The following is a 12,680-nucleotide window of genomic DNA, read 5'->3' on the forward strand; positions in this document are numbered from 1 at the left end:
TATATATATATATATATACGTGTGTGTGTGTGTGTATATATAGCCTAGAACCACTTAGGGGAGAAGCATAAGATGTTATAGTTACTCACTGTGAACTGACTCCAGCATGAAAGTCACGGGCTTGAAGAAGGATACCAAGGGACGTACGTGGACAGCAGGACGCTCTTCTCTAATCAGTATGGGAGACTCATTTTGCTGCTTCCAAAGGCTACACAGTCCCCAAACCCACTGGCAAGTTAGTGGACAGAACAATTAGTTTGGGATTGGAACCCTTTATAGAAATGCGGCTAAAAATAAGTCACGAAGATGTTCTTAATTATCTTTTTTTTTAATTGGGAAACTTAGCATACTGGCATTTATCTGTCTGAGGGGTTATTATTATGGTTGCAGACATATTTTATGCTTACTATTTTTCAACCATAGTTCCACCAGAAGTGGAACAAGTACTCTATTTTTTGTAATCTGAATGAAACCCACTGTTTCTCGTACCTTGCACCTTCTCCTCTGTGATACTGTTAGTCATGATTAAAAGGATTAATTGCTCAAATGAGAAAACGTAATGTTCCTCACATTATTTTAGCCGCCAGGGTATCCCCACTTCGCTTCCTGGATTTCCCAGGAGAAGCGTCTCTTCTTCTCCATTTCCCTTACCCCTCTGTCTATTTTCCTACACAGGGGTTTTTCTGGTGTTTTCATTTCCCATCCTACTTTTTAGATAATCACCAGGATGATTATTCTAATTTATGTGATCCTCCTGCCTTAAAATATAAACGTCATTTTTATCACTTGCAATGTGAAATCTAACTTTCTCAGAACTGAAAAAACAATCATGCACGCACCCTAACTTAACAGGATGAGGTGAGGTCACAAAATTGTATTTCAGGCATAGGAATACCTTCTGGGTAACAGATGCAGGAATGCTTTCAAAAACCTCTTATCTGCAACGGTGACAGCATTCATTAACAACACTTCCCCTGACACTTCCTTGCTGAGCAATCTTCTACAGTGACTCTGCAAGACCTTGTCCGGGTGTGCTATCCTCTGTGCAGGGGTGTCTCCTCTTGCTCCCTACAAACAAGAGAGATAAAGTGTTTTCTAGAGAAAACCTTACCAGAAATGCTAAAGGGAGTTCTTCAAGCTGAAACAAAAGAACGTAAGTCAGGAAGAGGAAAACATACACAAATATAAAAATCACTGGTAAGGTAAATACAGAGGTAACTTCAGAATACTCAAATGTGGCAATGGCGAGGGTTAAATCACTCATAACCCTACTATGAACATTAAAAGGCAAATGTATTAAAAATAGCTAGAAAGATAATAAATTGTTAATGGATACTAATGTAGAAAGAAAGTGTGATTTCAAAACTATAAAATACGTGTGGGGAAGGTAACAACGTACAGCTTTCGTATGTGTTTGAAGCTAACTTGTTATAGCTTAGAATAGACTGTTATAAGATGTCTTATATAAGCCTCATGTTAACCACAAAGCAAAAACATAAAGAGAAATGAATCAAAACATGCCATTATGGAAAATCATGACATCACAGAGGAAGACAGCAAGAGAAGTACAGGGGGACAAAGAGAGTAGAAAAAAAAAAGACAAAATGGCAGTAGAAATTCAGACCTATCAGTAATGAACGTAAATGCAAATAGGCTAAATTCTCCAGTTAAAACACATACAGTGGCTGAATGAAACCCATCTACATGCTGTCTAGACACATCATCTTTAAGGACAAACATAGATTAAAAATGATGTGATGGAAAAAGACACTCCATATAAATGGAAACCAAAAGAAAGCAGGGACAGCTGTACTTATGTCAGACAAAATAGACTTTATAATTTTGTTGCTGTTGTTTATTTATGTTTGAGAGCCAGAGAGAGAGAGAGAGAGAGAGCGGAGAGAGACTGAGACACAGAATCCGAAGTAGGCTCTAGGCTCCGAGCTGTCAGCACAGAGCCCAACCTGGGACCCGAACCTACAGGCTGCAGGATCATGACCTGAGCCAAAGCCAAACACTTAACCGTCTGGGCCACCCAGGCGTCCCAGACAAATAGACTTTAAGCCAAAACAGTAATGAGAGACCAAGAAGTTCATCATACATTGGTAAAGGAGTCAATCCATCAAGGGGATGTAACATTAGTAAATATTTATGCAACCAACATGGAAGTAACTAAATATATAAAAGAAATATTCATAGATCTGGACAGAGAAAATAGACTGCAATACAATGATATTAGAAGACTTAACTACGCCTTTTCAACAACAGATAGTCAGAAAATCGGTAAAAATTGGACTTAAACTATACATTGGACTAGATGGACCAAATAGATATTTACAAAATATTCCATCCAACAGGAGAAGAATAGATGTTTTTCTTTTTAAAGAAAATTTTAATGTTTATTTATTTTGAGACAGAGAGAGAGAGAGAGAGCGCGCGCGCAAGTGGGGGAGGGGCAGAGTGAAAAAGAGAGACAATACCAAGCAGGCTGTGCACTGTCAGAGCAGAGTCCATCACAGGGTTTTATCCCACAAACTGTGAGTTCATGACCTGAGCCAATATCAAAAGTGGGATGTTTGACTGAGCCACCTAGGCGCCCCAAGACTATACATTTTTCTTAAACATAAATGGAACATTCTCCAGGCGAGATCCTATGTTAGGCCTCATACACACACACACACACACACACACACACAAAGTCTAAGAAGTTTAAGTAGATTGAAATCATATAAGCATCTTTTCCAATTACAATGGTATAAAACCAGAATCAATTGTAAAAGGAAAACTGGATATTCAAAATTATGTGGATATTAAAAACATGTTCTTAAACAACCGAGTCAAAGATGAATCCAAAGAAAAAAATCAAAGAGTATCTTGAGACAAATAAATATGAAAATGCAAAATACCAATACTTATGTAGCAAACTGAGGTTTAAAATGATAAACACCTATATTGAGGAAAAGGATCTCCAATACACAACTTATTTTTCAAGAAGTTAGAAAAAATAAAAAATTAAGCCCAAAATTATTAAAATGAAGGAAATAACAAATATCAGACCAGAAGTAAAGGAAATAGAGATCAGAAACAATAAAAAACAATAAGTGAAACTAAGAGCTGTTTTCTTTTTTAATTTTAGAAAAAAATTTAATATTTATTTATTTTTGAGAGAGACAGAGTGTGGATGGGGGAGGGGCAGAGAGAGGGAAACACAGAATCTGAGGCAGGCTCCAGGTTTTGAGTAATCAGCACAGAGCCTAATGCAGGACTCGAACTCATGAACTGTGAGATCATGACCTGAGCCAAAGTCGGACACTTAACCAACTGAGCCACCCAGGCATCCCAAGCTGTTTTTATTAAATAAACAAAATAGACAAATCTTTAGCTAGACTTACCAAGAAAAAAAAAAGAGAACTTGAATAAATAAATAAAATCAAAAATGAAAGAGGAGCTAAAAAGACTGACATCACACAAATGGAAAGGGTAGTAAGAGACTCTTATGTGTCAATAATTGGGTGTTAACAAAATGCACAACCAAGAAGAGATGGGCAAATTCTTAGGAACGTAAAGTGTACCAAGACTGAATCATGAGGAAATAGAAAATCTGAACAGAGTAATTAATAGTAAGAAAATTGAATCAGTAATTAAAAAGTTCAAGTCCAGATGCCTTCAACTGGTGAATTCTACCAGTCATTTAAAGAAGAAAGATACCAATCCTTCTTAAACTCTTCAAAATTATAAATAAGTACAAGAGTTGAGAATACTTCCAAGCACTTTTTTTGAGGCCAAATACAAATTCCTAAGTATACTTAGGAATAAATTTAACTAGAGAGGTAAAAGATGTGTACACTGAGAAATAGAGATATTGATGAAAGAGGTTGACCCAGTAATTGGAAATATATTTCACACTCATGGATTGGAAGAATTAATATTGTTAAAATATCCATATTACCCAAAGTGATATGGAGATTCAGTGGAATACCTATGAAAATTATGATGGCATATTCAACAGAAATTTTTAAGAAATTCTAAAATTTGTATGGAATCACAAAAGACCCAAATAACCAAAACGATCTTAAGAAAAAACCAAGTTGGAAGCATCATCACTCTCTGATTTAAAGCCATATTACAAAGCTATAATAATATAGTGATCAAAATAGTAAGGTATTGACATAAAAACAGGCACAGAGATTAATGGAACAGAATAGAGAGTAGAGACATAAACCCACACATATATGGTTAATTAATTTATGACAAGAGAGTCAAGAATATACAATAAGAAGATGATAGTTTCTTTAATAAACTGTGCTGGGAAGACATGTAAATGAATGAAAGTGGATCATTATCTTACTTCTTACGCAGAAGCAACTTCTAGATTAAACTTCTAGATTAATCTAGAACATTTTTAGATTAAAATACAAGGAGAAAGTTCCTTGACATTGATCTTAATAATGATTTTTGGGGGGATATTTAACACCAAAAGCAAAGGCAGAAAAAGCAAAAATAAACAGGTGGGACTACATTGAACTAAAGAGCTGCACAGCAAAAGAAACCATCAACAAAATGAAAAGACAACCTAAGGAATAGGAGAAAATATGTACAAATCATATCTGATAAGGGGTTAATGGGGAAATAGAAAAGATCTTACAAAACTCGATAGCAAAAAAATAAAAAAAAAGTCTCACCAAAAATGGACAGAGAAACTATGAACATCTTCCAAAGAACACATACAAATGACGAACAGATACATGAAAAGGTGCTCAACATCATCAGGGAAATGTAAATCATAACCCCAGTGAGGTATCACCTTACACCTATTAGAATAGCTATCATCCAAAGGACAGGAGAGAGCAAGTGTTGGCGATGATGTGGAGAAGGGGGAACCCTTGTGCCCTGTTGGTGGGAATGTCAATTAGTACGGCCACTATGAAAACAGTACGGAGGCTCTCCTAAAACAATAAGAAAATTACTACATGATTCAGTAATCCCACTTTTGGGTACGTATCCAAAGAAAATGAAAGAAGGGCATGGAAAACATCTTCACCCCCATGTTTGTTGCAGTATTATTTACAACAGGCAACATATGGAAACCATCTGAACTCCAACAACAGATGATTGGCTAAAGAGATAGATAGATAGATAGATAGATAGATAGACAGAGAAATATTCATTCAGAATTAAAGAAGGAAAATTTTCCATTTGCAACATGGTTGTACTTTTATTGAACCATACTAAGTGAAATAAGTCAGAAAGACAAATACTATATGATCTCAATTATATGTGGATTCTACAACTTAACTCATAAAAGGACTAAAATGGAGGTTTTCAGGGGCTGGAAATTGAGGAATACTGGGAGTTATTTACAGGGAACAAACTTCCTATTACAAGATGAGTAAGTTCTGGGGTTTTAATGCACAGAATGCTGATTTTACTTAACTGTACTCTGTTATATACTTGAAAATTGCTAAAAGAGTAAATCTTAAATATTCTCAGCATGAAAAAGAAATGCTTATTATGTAACATGGTCATGGGGTTGGCAAACACTGTTTGTGTATCAGATGAACAGCTTGTACATCTTAAGCCCAGGCAATATCATATGTCACATATGTTTCAATGAAGCTAGGAAAAAGATGATAATAAATTACAAAGGAAAGATAAATCCTTATTTGTTTACAAAAATAAAATAATTATTAATTTTAAAATGTTCATTTTGGGACGCCCGGGTGGCTGTCAGTTGAGGGACCCACTTTTGATTTGGGCTGTGGTCATGATCCCAGGGTCATGGGATGGAGTCCTGTGTTGGGCTCCATGCTGGGCTGCTTGGGATTCTCTCTCTCTCCCTCTCTCTGCCCCTCTCCTCTGCTTGTGCTCTCCCTCTAAAAATAAAATGAAAATATTTTTCATTTTGCTGGAATTAGATAAAAGCAAATTTAAAAAGTGAGCTTTTTTTTAAAAAAAGGATAAAATTATAAGAGTTATGTAAGAAAAGTGAAGATTATTATAGACGTTCCCTGTGCTTATTCATTCAAAGTCTTTCCCCTTAGAATGGAATGTCTGTGAAAACGCAGGTCATATCTATTTTATTTCTGAATCTTGAGAATTTTGCAAATAGGCTTTAATTAATAATAATTAAAACCAATTAATTGATGAATAAGTGTTGACATGTCTACTAAATTAATATATGCTACTCAGCATCTTTTAGGCTTCACGGAAATTATGTGAAGATTCCCATTCAATTCAACAATTGTTTGCGATCACCCTTTTTAAACTGAGATAAAATTGACAAATAATTTTGTGTAAGTTTAAGGTGTACACAAGTTGATTTCATACATGTCTGCTTTGCAACATGATTACCAACATATTGTTAAATACAATCGCCATCATGTCACATGATCACCAAGAATTACTGTATTAGCTCTTTTACAGTATATAACACAGTATTGTTAACTATAATCACAATGTTGTGCATTAGATCCTCAGAGCTTATTCATCTTCTAAAAGCAAGTTTGTATCTTTTTTTAAGTTTATTTATTTTGAGAGAGAGAGAGAGAGAGTGCTAGCAGGAGAGGGGCAGAGAGAGAGGGAGACAGAAAATCTGAAGCAGGCTCCATTATGTCAGCACGGAGCCTGATGTGGGGTTGAACTCGCGAACTGTGAGAACATGACCGAAGCTGAAACCCAGAGTCAGATGCTTGACCAGCTGAGCCAACTAGGTGCCCCTCAAGTTTGTATCTTTGGCCAATATTTCCCCAATACCCCAGTCACAGAATTTTTGGTAACTACCATTCTACTCTTTGTTTCTATCAGACTGTCTTTGCGGATTCCGCATGTAAGTGAGATAATACAGTATTTGTGTTTCTCTAATTTATATCACTTAGCATAATAAGGTCCATCTAGTTGTTGCTAATGGTATGATTTCCCTTTTTTCTCATGGCTGAATAATATTCCATCATGTGTATGTATATGAGTGTGTGTGTGTGTGTGTGTGTGTGTGTGTGTGTGTGTATACCCAAAACATTCCTTTTTGTTTCTGCTAAAGGACAGGTGAGGTTTTAATAGATTTAACAGCATGCGGAGAAGGTCAAAGACTATAAAAGGAAAATAGTATCTTCTAGGGATAACGAAGACGATGATTTGGTTGAAATAGCAGAGTAGTTCTGTGAAGTCATATCAGTCCAGATTGATAAATCAATTGAACACATATAATAGTGGGCCTTAAACTTCAGTCTCATAATTTTGAGAACATTGTGAAAACAAGGAGGATCAAAGAAAAGCATTTTGGAGCAGAAAAGAAACTCAGCCACCCAATTCAGCAAATGAAAAGAACTGTTTCTACCCCGTGATAATTTCTGTTGTAAGTGCTGGAGTGAATACAAAGAGGAGCAAGAAACAGTTTCTAAATGAGAGCGTTAACACAACTTTCAGCGCCACGAATCTATGATAAGTAGCTCTAATTGGACAACTATTCCGAGTGCCAATGCTGGAGAGATGAAACATGAGAAAGGAAGTATACGTGACAACTATAAATGTACACAAATGGGACCTAAAGAAGAAGCGACAGTAAAATTGGAGAGGCATGATAGAAAAAAGGATGTTTGAAGAAAGGCATTGTAGCTTTCCGCACAATTAATCATGCGTAGTTTACAGGCTGAGCATGAGTTTCTTATGTACATTTCTTTTATTTTGCTTACTAGATCACAAGACTACCTGAAGGTTGGACATCATATATTAAACATTGCCTCCCTTGAAAATGCTTACCAGAGTATCTTATGAATAGTAAGTATTGAAAAGCACTGCTCAATTCATATAAATAATATTTCAGTGCTTTGAGTTGATCAGGTTGGGATACATGTAGACTCTGAAAGAAAGTTTGTTATGAGAAGAAATATTTAGAGAACTGTTTAATTGGTGAGATTGCAGAAAGTTTTCATTTATCCAAAAAGGAAATATAAAGTTTGGAGAAAAGATTATATAAATTTTATGCTTAATATCTATTTTGCTACATCAAAATCTGATTATAGGGGCGCCTGGGTGGCGCAGTCGGTTAAGCGTCCGACTTCAGCCAGGTCACGATCTCGCGGTCCGGGAGTTCGAGCCCCGCGTCAGGCTCTGGGCTGATGGCTCAGAGCCTGGAGCCTGTTTCCGATTCTGTGTCTCCCTCTCTCTCTGCCCCTCCCCCATTCATGCTCGGTCTCTCTCTGTCCCAAAAATAAATAAACGTTGAAAAAAAAAATTAAAAAAAAAATCTGATTATAACTAATAGAATAATTAATTACTTCTTTCTTAATTGGCAATTTTAATTAATATTTAGTTATACCTTTAATTAATTTAATATTTTAATTCTGAGATTAAATTTAATTAATCTTTAAATAATTTAATATAATTTTTAATATTGGCACCTTTACTTGATGAGTTGTATTTGAAAGAAAGACCAAGGCTCAGTTGGTTGAACGTCTGACTTTGGCTTAGGTCATGGCCTCACGGTTCGTGAGTTTGAGCCCCACGTCAGACTCTGTGCTGACAGCTCAGAACCCGGAGCCTGCTTCGGATTCTGTCTCCCCCTCTCTCTGGCCCTCCCCGTTCATGCTCTGTCTCTCCCTCTCTCTCAAAAACAAGTAAACATTAAAAAATTATACTGAAAGAAAGACCAAATTTCTTCCATGTAACAACTTGAAAATTGTTAGTTTAAATGCCAAATGACGGTAACAATCCATTTAGTGTCTTTCAAAATATACCCAAAACAATGTTAACTCTTAAGGTAGTTTCTCTTTACTCAAGGTAGACTAGAGATATTCATAAAATTTCAGTAGTATATGTACATAGATCAGAGTCTTTTGGGGCTTGAAGTCTTCAGATACTTATTCTTTTTTGGAGGTTGAGTTACCCCTTGGGCTTATAACAGCACGTCTAGCCTTCTGAAGTCAGTGCCTCTATCACACACACTTTGAATTTGTACATAGAAAATGGGTGCAAAGGCGGTTGGTGAAAAGAGTTGTCAGGGACCAAGTATGAGATTTTCGTTCAAACAGATACTTAGGGAACGTGAACTAAAAGACATACATTTGTTGATCTTCATCGGATCAAATGGGTAGGAGTTGACAAAATCTCCTACATCATTTTGCCCATGGGTGAAGCCCCCAATTAATCATGCACAGAGAGATACACACTGTGCTGATAAAAATGTGTATTGCTCCTTCTTCAGGTCTGGAAAACAGCTATTACCCCTTTCAAGTAAATGACTTTGTTGAGAGTAAGAATACACAGAGGCAGTAGATAGAAACTCTAACGGAAAATAAACCTCTTAGAGCAACCTCTCCCATCTTTAACGAGAGCTACGTTTCCATTCAAACAGGTTGTCTTTAGAAAGAATAAAATTCACTCTGGAGTGAATGTGCAAAAATAAAAACAAGTAAATTTGGCTTTTACAGGGTGGCTGACAGCCTTGGGGATAAAATAAGGCTTCAGCTGCCAAGACATTCAGCTGATTTCCAAATTCGACCAAGGATATTGGGGCAAACTCCTTGTCTTACATTGAAGTCGTAGGATCTCAAATGTATGCAGAGCAGACAGAATTATGGATTCAAATTTTTTCCAAAAGTGTATAGTGAATAGCTCTATTTGTGTTTATATCTCTCAAGAGGATAAAGAAATTAAGTGCCCTCGACAGGATTTTAACCTCCAAAGATAAGCTGGTTGAGCTAATCTTCTGCTTATATATGTAACTTTTATGAAATTAAAGAAGCTATTAGCATGAAAACTAAAATTTGAATTATTTTCCCCTTTACACTCCCATACTATCCTTTTTTTTAATTCCCATACTATCCTTAAACTCTCATCTATTATCACAATTATTACACATTGATAGAGCAAAGCTCCAGAATCAGACACAGCTAGATTTAAATATATAGTCTGGAACATACAAACTCAAGATTGATGAGCTGCAGGAAGACACTTCTTTGTACTTTAATTCTTTTATATTTAAAATGTAATAATAAGAAAAAATGCTAAAAATTTTGTGTTGAGCATTAAATAAATAATACAACTGGCACCCTCAAAAAGTAACATGGCTATTATTACCCAATGGAGGACAACACATTTTTTTATTAATATGGAGTCAGTATAGAAATGCATAATACTATCTATATCTATATCTATATCTATATCTATATCTATATCTATATCTATATATCTTAAACACTTAAGGTCAGTTGCATTTATTAAACAATCCTCAAAAGGTTATACTGGGACATTTTCTTACAAAGAAGAAAATGTACTGGAAATGTGTGGCATTTCATTACTTACTCTTTAATATTATGCCTTCATATTAATAAATTATCATTGGCATTTGAGTGTGAATTAGTTTTATCATTTCTCCCTTTTTTGTTGCTGTGAGAGAGAAAAATTATGTGTTAGAGGTGGTGCATGTGCTAAGAAGATACCAATAAAGGAGGTAGAAAGCAAAAGAAAGAAGGTGGAAATCAGACAAACAGACATTCTCAGCCTCTTCCTCTGGAGTCCTCCTAAAAGCATCCTGGGGTCCAGGAGAGCCACTGGGGCCCTGGGAACATGGCCAGATACAGCTAGCCACAAGTACAGATGTCTGGGTACCCCTCCAAAGTGTCTAAAGTGATGCAAACTTTACATTTGCTCTTTTGATCCTTGATTACTTTATTTTATTTTTGGGACAGAGAGAGACAGAACATGAACGGGGGAGGGGCAGAGAGAGAGGGAGACACAGAATCAGGAACAGGCTCCAGGCTCTGAGCCATCAGCCCAGAGCCCGACGCAGGGCTCGAACTCACGGACCGCGAGATCGTGACCTGGCTGAAGTCGGACGCTTAACCGACTGCGCCACCCAGGCGCCCCATCTTTGATTACTTTAATACAAATAACTTTTAATCATACGGCAATACATACGCTTCAACATGTTTCCCAGAGTCAGAAACCACCATTCACACTGTAGAAACTACTCAAAATGGAGACAACAGGAAGGGAAAATGGTGTACAAGACTGACTTTCGCAACTCAAACTTGCAAAGTGACAAAAAACATTACAGCAGCATCCTATGTGCAGAAATTCTGGTGTTATGAGAAAGCACAATAATTGGGATATGGGCAAATTATTTCAGTCCATCAGGCTCCATGAAGCTGTCCTTAAAAATACGTTACAGAAGGTGATGGTGTTTCTAATATTACATCTATAAAGTCCAGCTCTGAGGAAGCTCCGTGGTCAAAAGAGAAAGAGGGTCACATGCCAGACGGATTTTTTAAAGTTCTTTTTAGGATTGCCTCAGCTTGTTGCCAGCCTTGTGCTGCTGGTCAGTCTGTGTATGAAAACAGAAATTATTATAACATTTTTTTTTCTTTTGGAAAAAAAAAAGAAACAATGCATACTTAAGATCTTTTAAGATATTTGAATTTATTGTTTAAAATAGTCTATGAATGAAAAGTTACTTTGCATACATAAAATATATATGACCCAGGTAATAATTTTGCTTAATGAATCTGTTATCTTTAGTAACAGTAGTTGATCTAACAGTAAATACAGCCCAGCTCCTTTGTCTCTTAGGGGTAAATGAGTCAATTGCATTTATCTACACGCTTTTTTTTTTTAATGCTTATTTATTTTTGAGAGAGAGAGAGAGAGAGAGAGAGAGAGAGAGACAGAGCATGAGCAGGGGAGGCGCAGAGAGAGAGGGAGACACAAAATCCGAAGCAGGCTTCAGGCTCTGAGCTGTCAGCACAGACCCCGATGCAGGGCTCAAACCCACCAGACGTGAGCTAATGATCTGAGCCTAAGTCGAATGCATTCAGTGGACTGAGCCACCCAAGTGACCCTTATCTACAATCTTCTAATGTCACTCACTTGGTGGAGGTGAGGCAGTAAGACATAGGTTAGCCAATGGAAGATAAGAACCCTCCCTCCCTCTTCCTGTTCCTCCTCCCCCTCTTTTTTTGTTTATGATGCTGTTTGCTCAATATACTTGAATAGCATAAGTGCGTTAAAAGAACTCACAAGCTAACGGGGTTAAAGATGGCAGAGTCCTTCTTTTCTTAGGGTGGGATTGTAACACGCCCTGCCACAGATAATACCTCATTTTTAATCACTTCCATGATTCAATAACTGACTTTTTATGAATTCTTCCCAACTTGTTCTTTTTGTAATTTTCAAAACCTAAGGTTTTTTGTTTATTTCCTTAAGCTCCAAAATACATTTTCTCCAGTCCAAACCTGAAAAACATCCTCCTCACGGTAAAAAATTTATACTTTACTTTTTATTTCTAATCTGCACAATTCTTCGAGGATAGAAATTTCCATTTTTTTCTGATTTATACCAGACAGCCTAAAATACGTCTCTTTTCTTCTTGTTCAGTTAATACTTCTGTTACTGCATTTAGTCTAAATTTTATTCTAACAAGAGCAATTACCCATTACTGATATTTTTCTTGCATAAATTCTCAAATATTCTATTTTTTAGTTTTAAATCATTTCTTCTTTATGTATACCCTAAAAATTCTACTTCTCTATATTTGTATTTTATACACAGTTGGTGGGTAGAATTAAATAGGAGAATACATTTGTAGCAAAAAAATATTATTTCTAAAAATTTTTTTTTACATTTATTTATTTTTGAGAGACAGAGAAAGACCGTGCATGAGCAGGGGAGGGGCAGAGGGAGAGCAA

The 12,680-nt window shown here is 36.3% G+C and overlaps 1 pseudogene; it reads right to left on the reverse strand.

Moving 5' to 3' along the window:
• LOC123586655 overlaps positions 1-12,680 on the reverse strand; it is a 58,000-nt pseudogene that overhangs the window by 14,400 nt on the left and 30,920 nt on the right.

The sequence above is a fragment of the Leopardus geoffroyi genome, chromosome C3 (genome assembly GCF_018350155.1).
Source record: "Leopardus geoffroyi isolate Oge1 chromosome C3, O.geoffroyi_Oge1_pat1.0, whole genome shotgun sequence".
NCBI classification, from domain to species: domain Eukaryota; kingdom Metazoa; phylum Chordata; class Mammalia; order Carnivora; family Felidae; genus Leopardus; species Leopardus geoffroyi.